General features: G+C 42.4%; 1 long non-coding RNA gene across 1 annotated transcript in view; it reads right to left on the minus strand.

Annotated features, from left to right (window-relative positions):
* Positions 1 to 6,905, minus strand: part of LOC123504256 — an 88,587-nt gene extending 81,682 nt beyond the window's left edge. Inside the window, exon 1 of the long non-coding RNA XR_006674776.1 lies at positions 6,821 to 6,905. This is a non-coding gene — a long non-coding RNA (uncharacterized LOC123504256). The remainder of the gene's footprint in view (positions 1 to 6,820) is intronic.
* Between the last annotated feature and the right edge of the window lie 3,095 nt (positions 6,906 to 10,000).

The raw sequence follows: 10,000 nt of genomic DNA on the forward strand, positions 1-10,000 counted from the left end.
AGAACAACATGAAAATAAACAATAGCGCAAAAAATTAAAAGGAAGAGGAGGAGGAGGATGCAAACTCACACACTAGGAGAAAAAAACGAAATTCAACATAACAACGAGAACTTTACAGCGTTACAGGAGGCGTTATTCTCTGTACTGCCGCTAGGAATGTACACACTGGAGAGGGAAAAAAATGTTAAACCTCTCCTCTGTTCTCTTGTACCTCCAACAAACAGACTGGCGAGGATAAAAGAGGAAGAGGAGAAGGAGTAGAGTTGGAAAAGCTGGAGAAAGAGAAAGAGGAGGAGAAAGAGAAGGGAGAGGTAGAAGAAGGAGGAGGATAAGGCAAAACGGAACAGAAGAGGAAGGAGGAATGGATGAAAAGGAGGAAGAGAAAGAAGAGGATGATGAAGAGAAGGAGTAAAAAGGAAGTAAAATTAATATCAAGTGGTTCAGAGAGAGAGAGAGAGAGAGAGAGAGAGAGATCAGCCACTATAACCATCAGTTCCATACAGAGGATCAAAACCTTCTTTAACTTTTCTCTACTTATATATCAGTTGGTCGACGAGGGAACTGTCTAATCCTGTGCTTCCATTTCCTCCCACAATTCTCTCTGGCTTTCGTTTCCTAATCAGCCCTGTTATTAAGGTCCGTATTCAGAAACACTTTGATCTCTCACCATGACTATATTTTTCAAGTCCACAGAGACGATTAGCGGGTTTTTCAAGAGTGTTTCTCCAGTTAATAATGTAGGAATCTTATCATTCTGATTCCAGAATAATAAAAACTTGCTTAAAAACGCTGTATTCTCTCTCCACGAGTATTTTTCAAGGCCATAGAGATGATTAGCAGGGTTTTCAAGAGTGTTTCTCCAGTGATTAATGTAGAAATTTTGTAACTACCTCTCAAACCATAAAAACACCTTAAAAGTCTCGTGTAAATTTAGATGAAGCCTTTTTAAAATAGCATAGAAACATAGAAGTGTTTGAGAATATGACCCAAACCCATGTGTGCGTGTGTGTGTGTGTGTGTGTGTGTGTGTGTGTGTGTGTGTGTGTGTGTGTGTGTGTGTGTGTGTGTGTTCATAATAGCAATGCGATCTTTTATTTTCTCTCTGTTCTTCCCTGAGTCTGAGAGCTTATGTCACTCTCAAAGGTAAGTTTTTTTTTTTTTTCAATTCTCGTTTGTGGCTCGAGGCGTTCTTGAGATCTTGTTTTGTTGATTATTCTCTTTTATCTTTTCTTTTTCTTCCCTTTCGGCTTTTTTCTTAATTTCTGGGAGTGGTGTGGTGTGTTTTCTTTTCTTCTTCTTCTTCTTCTTCTTCTTCTTCTTCTTCTTCTTCTTCTTCTTCTTCTTTTCTTCTTCTTAAAATTCTTTCGTTTTCTTTTTTCTTTTTTCTTTTCTTTTCTTCTTTTGAGTTTTCAGAAGTGGTATGTTTTTCTTCTCCCTCCTCCTCCTCTTATTATTATTCATTTTCTTACACAAAGTCATTTCTCTAATAAATATCAACTCAGATGTGCTTCTCTCCCTATTGGTCCCTTCACCCCTTCAGTACCAGGACACATTTTCATATTCATTCTGGTTACTATTTGGTGATTTTGTAAAGCTTCAGATACTTATGAGGCGAATAAAATAGTGAAGACTGTGGCCATTTATCTTCTGAGCTCTAGAAACCCTTCTTAATGTCAATAAAATCGTCTAATCACACCCAAAACTCATGGTAAAAATGCGTCCCATTACTGAAGAATTTAGCAAACAAAACATCGACACATTTACTATTTGTATATTCATAAAGTTGAGAAATAAATTTAAACAAAACTAGGAAAAAAAAACTTTCAGACACCAAAATTTTCCTAATGTCTCTAATTCTTTAATTCTTTGATGTTTCGTATTTATGAATTAGCATGACGCGTGTGGTGTTGTTGCCCGCTGGTACATAATATACGGAACGAACATTTGGCTATCTTTTTTTTTTTATATACCGAACACGTGATCCATTTATTATTCAATCGTATTTCTGTTACTGTTGGATGAGTTAGGTTAGGTTAGGTTGAGTTGGGTTGGGTTGGATTGGGTTATGTTAAGTTAGGTTGAGTTAGGTTAGATTAGCTTAGGCTAGATTAGGTTAGGTAATATTGGATTAAGTTAGGTTGGGATAGGTTAGGTTATGTTGGGTTAGGTTAAGTTAGGTTAGGATAGGAGAAAAAGTATGTGAGTTTGTTTATAGGAATAATTATATACTATTGTATGAGATATATATAGTTTAGTTCAGGTTAGATTAGGTCAGGTCAGATTAAGAGATGTACGAGAGTTTATATATAACAATAAATACTTAAACACCACTGAGACAACACAGGTAAGGAGTATGTGGTGGTGATGACGGTGGTTGTGATGGTGGTGGTGGTGGTGGTGGTGATGGTTGTGGCAAGGCAGGGCCGGGGCTCAGGAAGTCACGAGTGAGGGATGGAGGAGGCTTGACGCACGCCGAGGATTTGCATACTTTCTGTAAAAAGTTTCTCCTCCCCGCGGCGCAGATAATGCCACCACGCACCCCACACTCCTTACGGCGCGCCAGAACGAAGCAGAAGTTAAAGCAGAGAGAGAGAGAGAGAGAGAGAGAGAGAGAGAGAGAGAGAGAGAGAGACGAGGAGAGGATACTGCTACAGATGACCACATACGGAAGCAGAAGGTAAAGCAGGAGGCAGAGAGAGACAAGGAAAGGATGCTGCTATAGATGACCGCATAAGGAATATTTTGAGAATAAAGACGATGACTTGTATTTTAAACACTTCTGTTCTTCACCTCCACTATTTCAAAAGACTTTGTCTAAATTTACACGTGTTTTTTTTAAGGTGCTTTTATAGTTCTAAAAGCAGATTGACAAGACTTCTACATTATTAGCTGGCGAGACACTGTTGAAAATCCAGCTAATCATCTCTGTGGCATTGGAAAATAGTGGTGGTGAGAGAGCAAAGCGCATCTGACTACGGATTTGCATGGTTTGTTATTGAATCTGTTGGATAAGGTGGAATTCAGAAAGACATAAAAATATCACTCAAATTATAAAACCTACTATAACTTCCACCCGAACCACTAAACCATCGATAGATTCATACAGAAGAAAGAAGCTATAACTTTCACAACAGCCACTAAAGAGACAGCCATGATTTCCGCGTCACACTTTCACTATTTTCAAAGAGCTCTAGTTGAAGTGACACGGGTTATTACGGATGTTTCTGTGATTCCAATGACATGTTTAACAATTTTTCTGCATTACCAACAGGACGAATACTCTTTTGAACTCGGTTAATCGTCTCTGTGGTCTGAAAATGGTCGAGGTGAAAGAGAGGGAAGCGTTTCTGAATATGGCGCTAAGGTGCTGTGATGGTTGAGAATACGGTCAATTTTGCCTGTTATCTTCCCTTCAACCCTTGAGCTTAAACATTCGTGACTTTTGGTACTGCTTCTTATCATGTCTGCTTTTCACAGTATTCGATTCCAGCAAGCACGAACAAAGGTATTACACATTAATGCACCCATAAAGATTAAATGCATTTCCACAGTAAATGTTTGACGTTTATATTGACTTGCGATAAAATAAATATAACTTGTCTGTGTGTGTGTGTGTGTGTGTGTGTGTGTGTGTGTGTGTGTGTGTGTGTGTGTGTGTGTGTGTGTGTGTGCAGTGATGTATTTACCAGGTTCGCCTCCACCCCCACAAGTCACACACCAGACTATACAAACTTAGTAAATATTACAATAGTCCTCCCATTCACAAAGTCACTCTTAGAAAACGCACAAGACTTCAGGAGTAATTTACCTATTTGTGTGTGTGTGTGTGTGTGTGTGTGTGTGTGTGTGTGTGTGTGTGTGTGTGTGTGTGTGTGTGTGTGTGTGTGTGTGCATCACACAATCACACACACACACACACACACACACACACACACACACACAGCGATATCAGTCATCTCTGCAACTCTGGCATGTGACATAAACATCGCCCTCTGAGTTATGTGTTGCATGTTCCTACTAACGTATGTGTTGGTGGTCGGCTGTGTGGATGTGTCTGTGGGTGGGTCGGTGGGCGGGCAGTATTTTGGGGTGGTTTTCTATGTTGGATGTGTGTGTAGGTATGGATGGGTGGGTGGTTTTGTATGTAAGGTGGGTGGAGTACGGGGTTCCTCTTTCATTTATTTTCGATTGTTTAGTCATATTAAGTCAAAATCATAAGAAGTGGAACAGGGAACACGTCACACACTAAAATCTAAAGCCAATGTCGTGATATTTGCACAGACGGCTGAAAGGGAACATCAGTAAGCCACCAAGTCCCCAATCTACCAAGCCATCAAACCACCAAGTTAGCAAGCCACCAAGCCATCAAACCAACAAGTCAGCAAGTCACCAAGCCATCAAGTCACCAAACCACCAAGCCACCAAGCCATCAAGTCACCAAACCACCAAGCCACTAAGCGACCAAGTTAGCAAGCCACCAAACCACTAAGCCACCAAGTTAGCAAGCCACCAAGCCATCAAACCACCAAGCCACCAAGCCACCAAGCCATCAAGTCAGCAAGCCACTAAGCTATCAAACCACCAAGTCAGCAAGCCACCAAGCCATCAAGTCACCAAACCACCAAGCCACTAAGCCACCAAGTTAGCAAGCCACCAAACAACTAAGCCACCAAGTCAGCAAGCCACCAAACCATTAAGCCACCAAGTTAGCAAGCCACCAAGCCACTAAACGACCAAGCCACCAAACCAGTAAGCCACCAAGTCACCAAACCACCAAGCCACAAAGCTAGCAAACCAGTAAGCCATAAAGCCAACAAGTGACAGAGCCACCAAGCAATCAAGCAACCAAGCCACTAAGCCAGCAAGCCACCAAGCTACCAAGCAATCAAGCCATCAAGCCACTAAGCCACTAAACAATCAAGCCATTAAGCCAGCAAACTACCAAGCCAGCCAGTCACCAAGCCACCAAGCCACAAAGCCACAAATTCACCAGGTAAGCAAGCCAGCAAGACATCAAGCCACTAAGCCACCAAGCCACCAAGCCACCACGTCACCAAGCAAACAAGCCATCAATCCAACAAGACACCCATCCACAAAGTCACTAAGTCACAAAGCCATTAAGCCAGCAAGCCACCAAGCCAGCAAACCACCAAGCCAGCAAGCCACCAGATCACCAAGACATCGAGCCAGCAAGCCACCTACTCCAGTGAAAGAGATGCACCGCGCGAGGGTCACAGGAGAGCGCTACTTATCCCATAAATTGGCACTCACAACCACGGACGCCCTCCCTCCACTTCAAGAGTTACTGCCGCCACCACTGTGCCCGCCAGATACAGGGCGCCCGAGGGAGGCAAGGAAGCAAAATGAAAGTTATAGTAATAGTTAAGTTTACAGGTATTGTTCTTACTGGTCTACATCGACGCTTCCGTGATGTGTGATCATGCCAGCCTCACCCTACAGAATGCCTGCAGTCAGGGTCACAACACCGCCCCCCCCTCCTCTCTCTCTCTCTCTCTCTCTCTCTCTCTCTCTCTCTCTCTCTAGGCAATTCTTCACCCAGCCTTTATCAGTGCAATTTTTCACCTCTAGCTGCCTCGATCCTTCTGACCTACTTCAAACTTTCTCCTATCTGTCATCGCAACCTCTTCTCAGCTTCATTTCCACATCCTCTTAAAATTCATCTCGTCGGGCTCTCCTCCACACACACACACACACACACACACACACACACACACACACAGATAGAGAGAGAGACACACATACGCACACACCTACTCCCAAAGACGCTTCGTTAAAGATTCTTTGCACAACAGTTTAACTCGGCGAATACTTCCCTGCAAAAATGACATCGTTAAGTTTGTCAGAAAGGAAGAGGAAGGAAGAGGAAGAGGCGTGAGGACGAAAAGAAAGTGTGATAGAGGAAGAAGACGATGATGATGATAATGGTGAGTGAAACAAAGAAATACAAATGAAGAATAAAGAAACATCAGTGTGTGTTTGCGTCTGTCTATATGTGTGTGTGTGTGTGTGTGCGTTAAATCACATTCACAAAGCACAAACACACATGTTCACGACACACAAACATACACAAATACCACAACAGCACCTGAACCTTCCCACCACACGAAAAAACCCACAGGTAAACAAAAACAACTTTAAAAACTATAAACAAAGCAGAATCCTTCCCTAAACCCAAATCAGGCACTCCGTCACTCCCAGCCTGGCGAGATGAACGTGCTGGTTGGGTCTCCCGCCATTTGTCAATCGCGGCTTCAAATTTGTGAGTGTCAGACGCGGCTCGTTATCAGTGTAGTGGGACATGACCGTGCACAATTTAGCGAAACATGGCCACGTGGAGCGCGCGGGTCCCGGTAGTAAAGAGCGAGGGAAACCAACGAAACTGTCTCGATCTACTGCCAACGACACGTGACTCAAGGGTGTGTGAGAGAGAGAGAGAGAGAGAGAGAGAGAGAGAGAGAGAGAGACTAAAGTAAAAAATAAAAAAAGAAGTCAGGGCATCTCTAGTACCATTTTTACTACATTAGCATAGACGACTCGTTTCTCTCTCTCTCTCTCTCTCTCTCTCTCTCTCTCTCTCTCTCTCTCTCTCCACACGATAAATTCAAGCAAGATAAATGCCGAATAAAAGAAAGAAAGCAACGTGATCTCTTTTTTTCACAATTTACGTTCTTGAGAAGGAAAACACAACATGAGCGCAGCCACTGAAGTATTATGTTTGCTCTCTCTCTCTCTCTCTCTCTCTCTCTCTCTCTCTCTCTCTCTCTCTCTCTCTCGTAACAGCAAACACCACTGTACTTACTCTATCGACGAGCTTAGAAGGGAGAAAGTCAGTCACTGCACTACTAATATTCGCAAACGCACCATCACTCACATACACATACTCGTAACCCGCCGGCAGACCGCGCAAGGACTGACTCAGAAGCTTCCTCAATTGTGTCAGAGTGATGCTAGAAATGAGTCGGGTTCGAAATCAGTGCGAGTGAATATGGACACTTCGGTAACTCATGATCAGTTTTACTTATCCTTTTAACAAGTAAATTTATGTATCCACCACAATAGGGAAGAGATTGGTGTATAAAAAGATGTTAAAGTGATGTATAGTCTTCGATCCCTTTTTGAGTATAATGCCCGTATCACACGGTCACATATACCCGCGACAGCGTGTCGCGCGACCAGTATGTTCGACGATCAGATCGCAGGAAACATAGCACACGGCGTTGATCTTCCATCCGAGACCTTCACCACCACAACAACAACAAACCCGGGCGGAGCGCCACTGAACACAATGGACTCAGTTGACCACGCTATCTTAGCTGTTGGACTTTATGCAATTGCACTGCAAGAGCAGAACAAACGAAAAAGGAAGGCAAGTATTTGGACGCGAAGGTGGCTAGTCCAGCACTTGTGGTGGTAAACAAATCAAAACAAAATCCGATACTATCTGTAGGTAATTAATAAATATCGTATAAGTGATGGGTATGCAAATCATGAAAAATTACACCATTATATTGATGATATATGCCAAATAAAGCATTATAAAAAATAATTCAGTATTTTTGTGGAGTATGTTCATTATAGTCTTTCCACGACGGTCTTCCAGTCGCGGGAAATGGACAACGGTCTTGGATCATTCCCGATGACCCGCTGTCCTCTGAAAATCGGCGTTTTCTGCGACGCGGTCGTCGATATTCCAGACGCGCGACACGCTGTCGCGGGTATACGTGACCGTGTGATACGGGCATAAGTATCTGGTTGGATTGCATAACTAGCGACCAATAAGAAGATTAGATTTCCAAGCTCATCACCCTCAACAGTTTCGGGTCAACAGATTTGCTATTTCTTGTATACAAATTATTTTACATGTAGAATTTCCACATGGCAATACACTTTACGTACTTTACTTACATACTTTCCTCTCATGCTCCCAGCTGTTCCTCCATCATCTGCCTACTCGTTATCTCCTTTAAAGTGTTCGTTTACCATAACTCACTTGTCTACTCAGCTCACAGTAAGAGTATAGTCTTCATAGATCCATTTTTCACAACACCGTGCTAGAATTCTGTTACTAATCGCTTTCCTAATTGTAAATCTATGAAACAACACTGCTCAACTACCATTGCATCAGTAACTCTAAAGACACTCCTTTCCTTCATTATAATCATGTTAGCTTTCTGTATACGCATTCCCTAAGGAGTCTGCTAACGAGTAAGAGAAATATTTAAATAGGAGAGACTCTGTGTGTGTGTGTGTGTGTGTGTGTGTGTGTGTGTGTAGATCACCACCTTATCAGTGGCGTGTGAGGAAGCAAGATAGCTTCTACACAGGACTCCGCGGACCCTGCCTCTCTCTCTCTCTCTCTCCCTCTCTCTCTCTCCTAGTGCGTCGACTCGTTTGAATCAACAGAGCAAATTTGTGAGTCAAGAAAAAGCCTGGCGCAGAGAAGGGAGCAGGGTTCGTATTCAGAAACGCTTTTCTCTCCCACCACGACCATTTTTCAAGCCCACAGAAATGATTAGTGGGATTTTCCAAGAGTGTTTCTCCAGTTAATAGTCTAGAAATCTTGTCACTCTGCTTGTAGAACCGCAAAAAACTTGCTTGAAAATTCTTTAATCTCTCACCACGACTGTTTTTCAAGCCTACAGAGGTGATTAGTGGGATTTTCAAGTGTTTCTCCAGTTAATAGTGTAGAAATCTTGTCACTTTGCCTCAAGAACCGCAAATATCTTGCTTAAAAACTCTTCAATCTCTCACCACAACTGATTTCCAAGCCCACAGAGATGATTAGTGGGGGTTTTCAGGAGTGTTTATCCAGTTAATAGTGTAGAAATCTTGTCACACTGACTCTAGAACTGTAAAAACATCTTGAAAACTAGTGTAAATCATAATAAAGTCTTTTGAAATAGTGGAGGTGAGGGAGATAGTGCTGTACTGTACCCAGACAGGCGCTTCCAGATTTTCCCCGCATGAATTTACTGCTCCAAGAAAAACGTATTCTTATAAATTCACACATTTTTGTACCCATGTATTAGATGTTTTTATTTTCCTACACCTCTCTCTCTCTCTCTCTCTCTCTCTCTCTCTCTCTCTCTCTCTCTCTCTCTCTCTCTCTCTCTCTCTCTCTCTCTGCCCCGACAGCCACACTAGTGATGCTAAACATTTGAATGAATAAAACCTTGAATGTTTTTTTTACCAGAGTTTTGTCTCGTAAAGTAAAATTAACAATATGTTGCCGTGATTTCCATGGGACAATGTCTCGTATTCTCAAACACTTCTGTGCTTCACCTCCACTATTACGAAAAGCTTTATTTAAATGTACAGGAGTTTTTAAAGTGTTATTAGGTTTCTAGAGGCAGACTGACAAGATTTCTGCATTACTAACTGTAGAGAAACATTCTTGAAAAACCTGGTAATCATCTCTGTGGCCTTGGAGAAGAGTCGTGGTGAGAGAGCAAAGCCTTTCTGAATACGGACCAATGATAGTACAGGCATAACAAACTTCCCCAGTAGATACGCTTCAACCAGAGACGAAGTAGGTGATTCGAAAAGAAAGCTCACAAAAAAGGTATTCGATTAACTCTCTCTCTCTCTCTCTCTCTCTCTCTCTCTCTCTCTCTCTCTCTGTCCTATCCACTCATATGCTAATGGCGCCATCCTGCATTTCTCTTCTCCTTTTGTCAGCTGCTCACTCAACGCGGCACATCAGTCTTCCCTGGAGAAGCTGCGAAAAACACTCGGGAGAATAATGCTTTCCAATCAACAACACTCGCTCCTTACAGTTTATTCACTTGGCGTTAATGAGAGAGAGAGAGAGAGAGAGAGAGAGAGAGAGAGAGAGAGAGAGAGAGAGAGTCAAGAAAGAGCAGAAGGGAAGGTTAAAGGTTGATCAGTTGTGACAAGTCCAATAGAAAGAAAAAAGAAACTGCAGACTATACTATTTCGAAGACTCTCTCTCTCTCTCTCTCTCTCTCTCTCTCTCTCT

The sequence above is a fragment of the Portunus trituberculatus genome, chromosome 15 (genome assembly GCF_017591435.1).
Source record: "Portunus trituberculatus isolate SZX2019 chromosome 15, ASM1759143v1, whole genome shotgun sequence".
NCBI lineage: Eukaryota > Metazoa > Arthropoda > Malacostraca > Decapoda > Portunidae > Portunus > Portunus trituberculatus.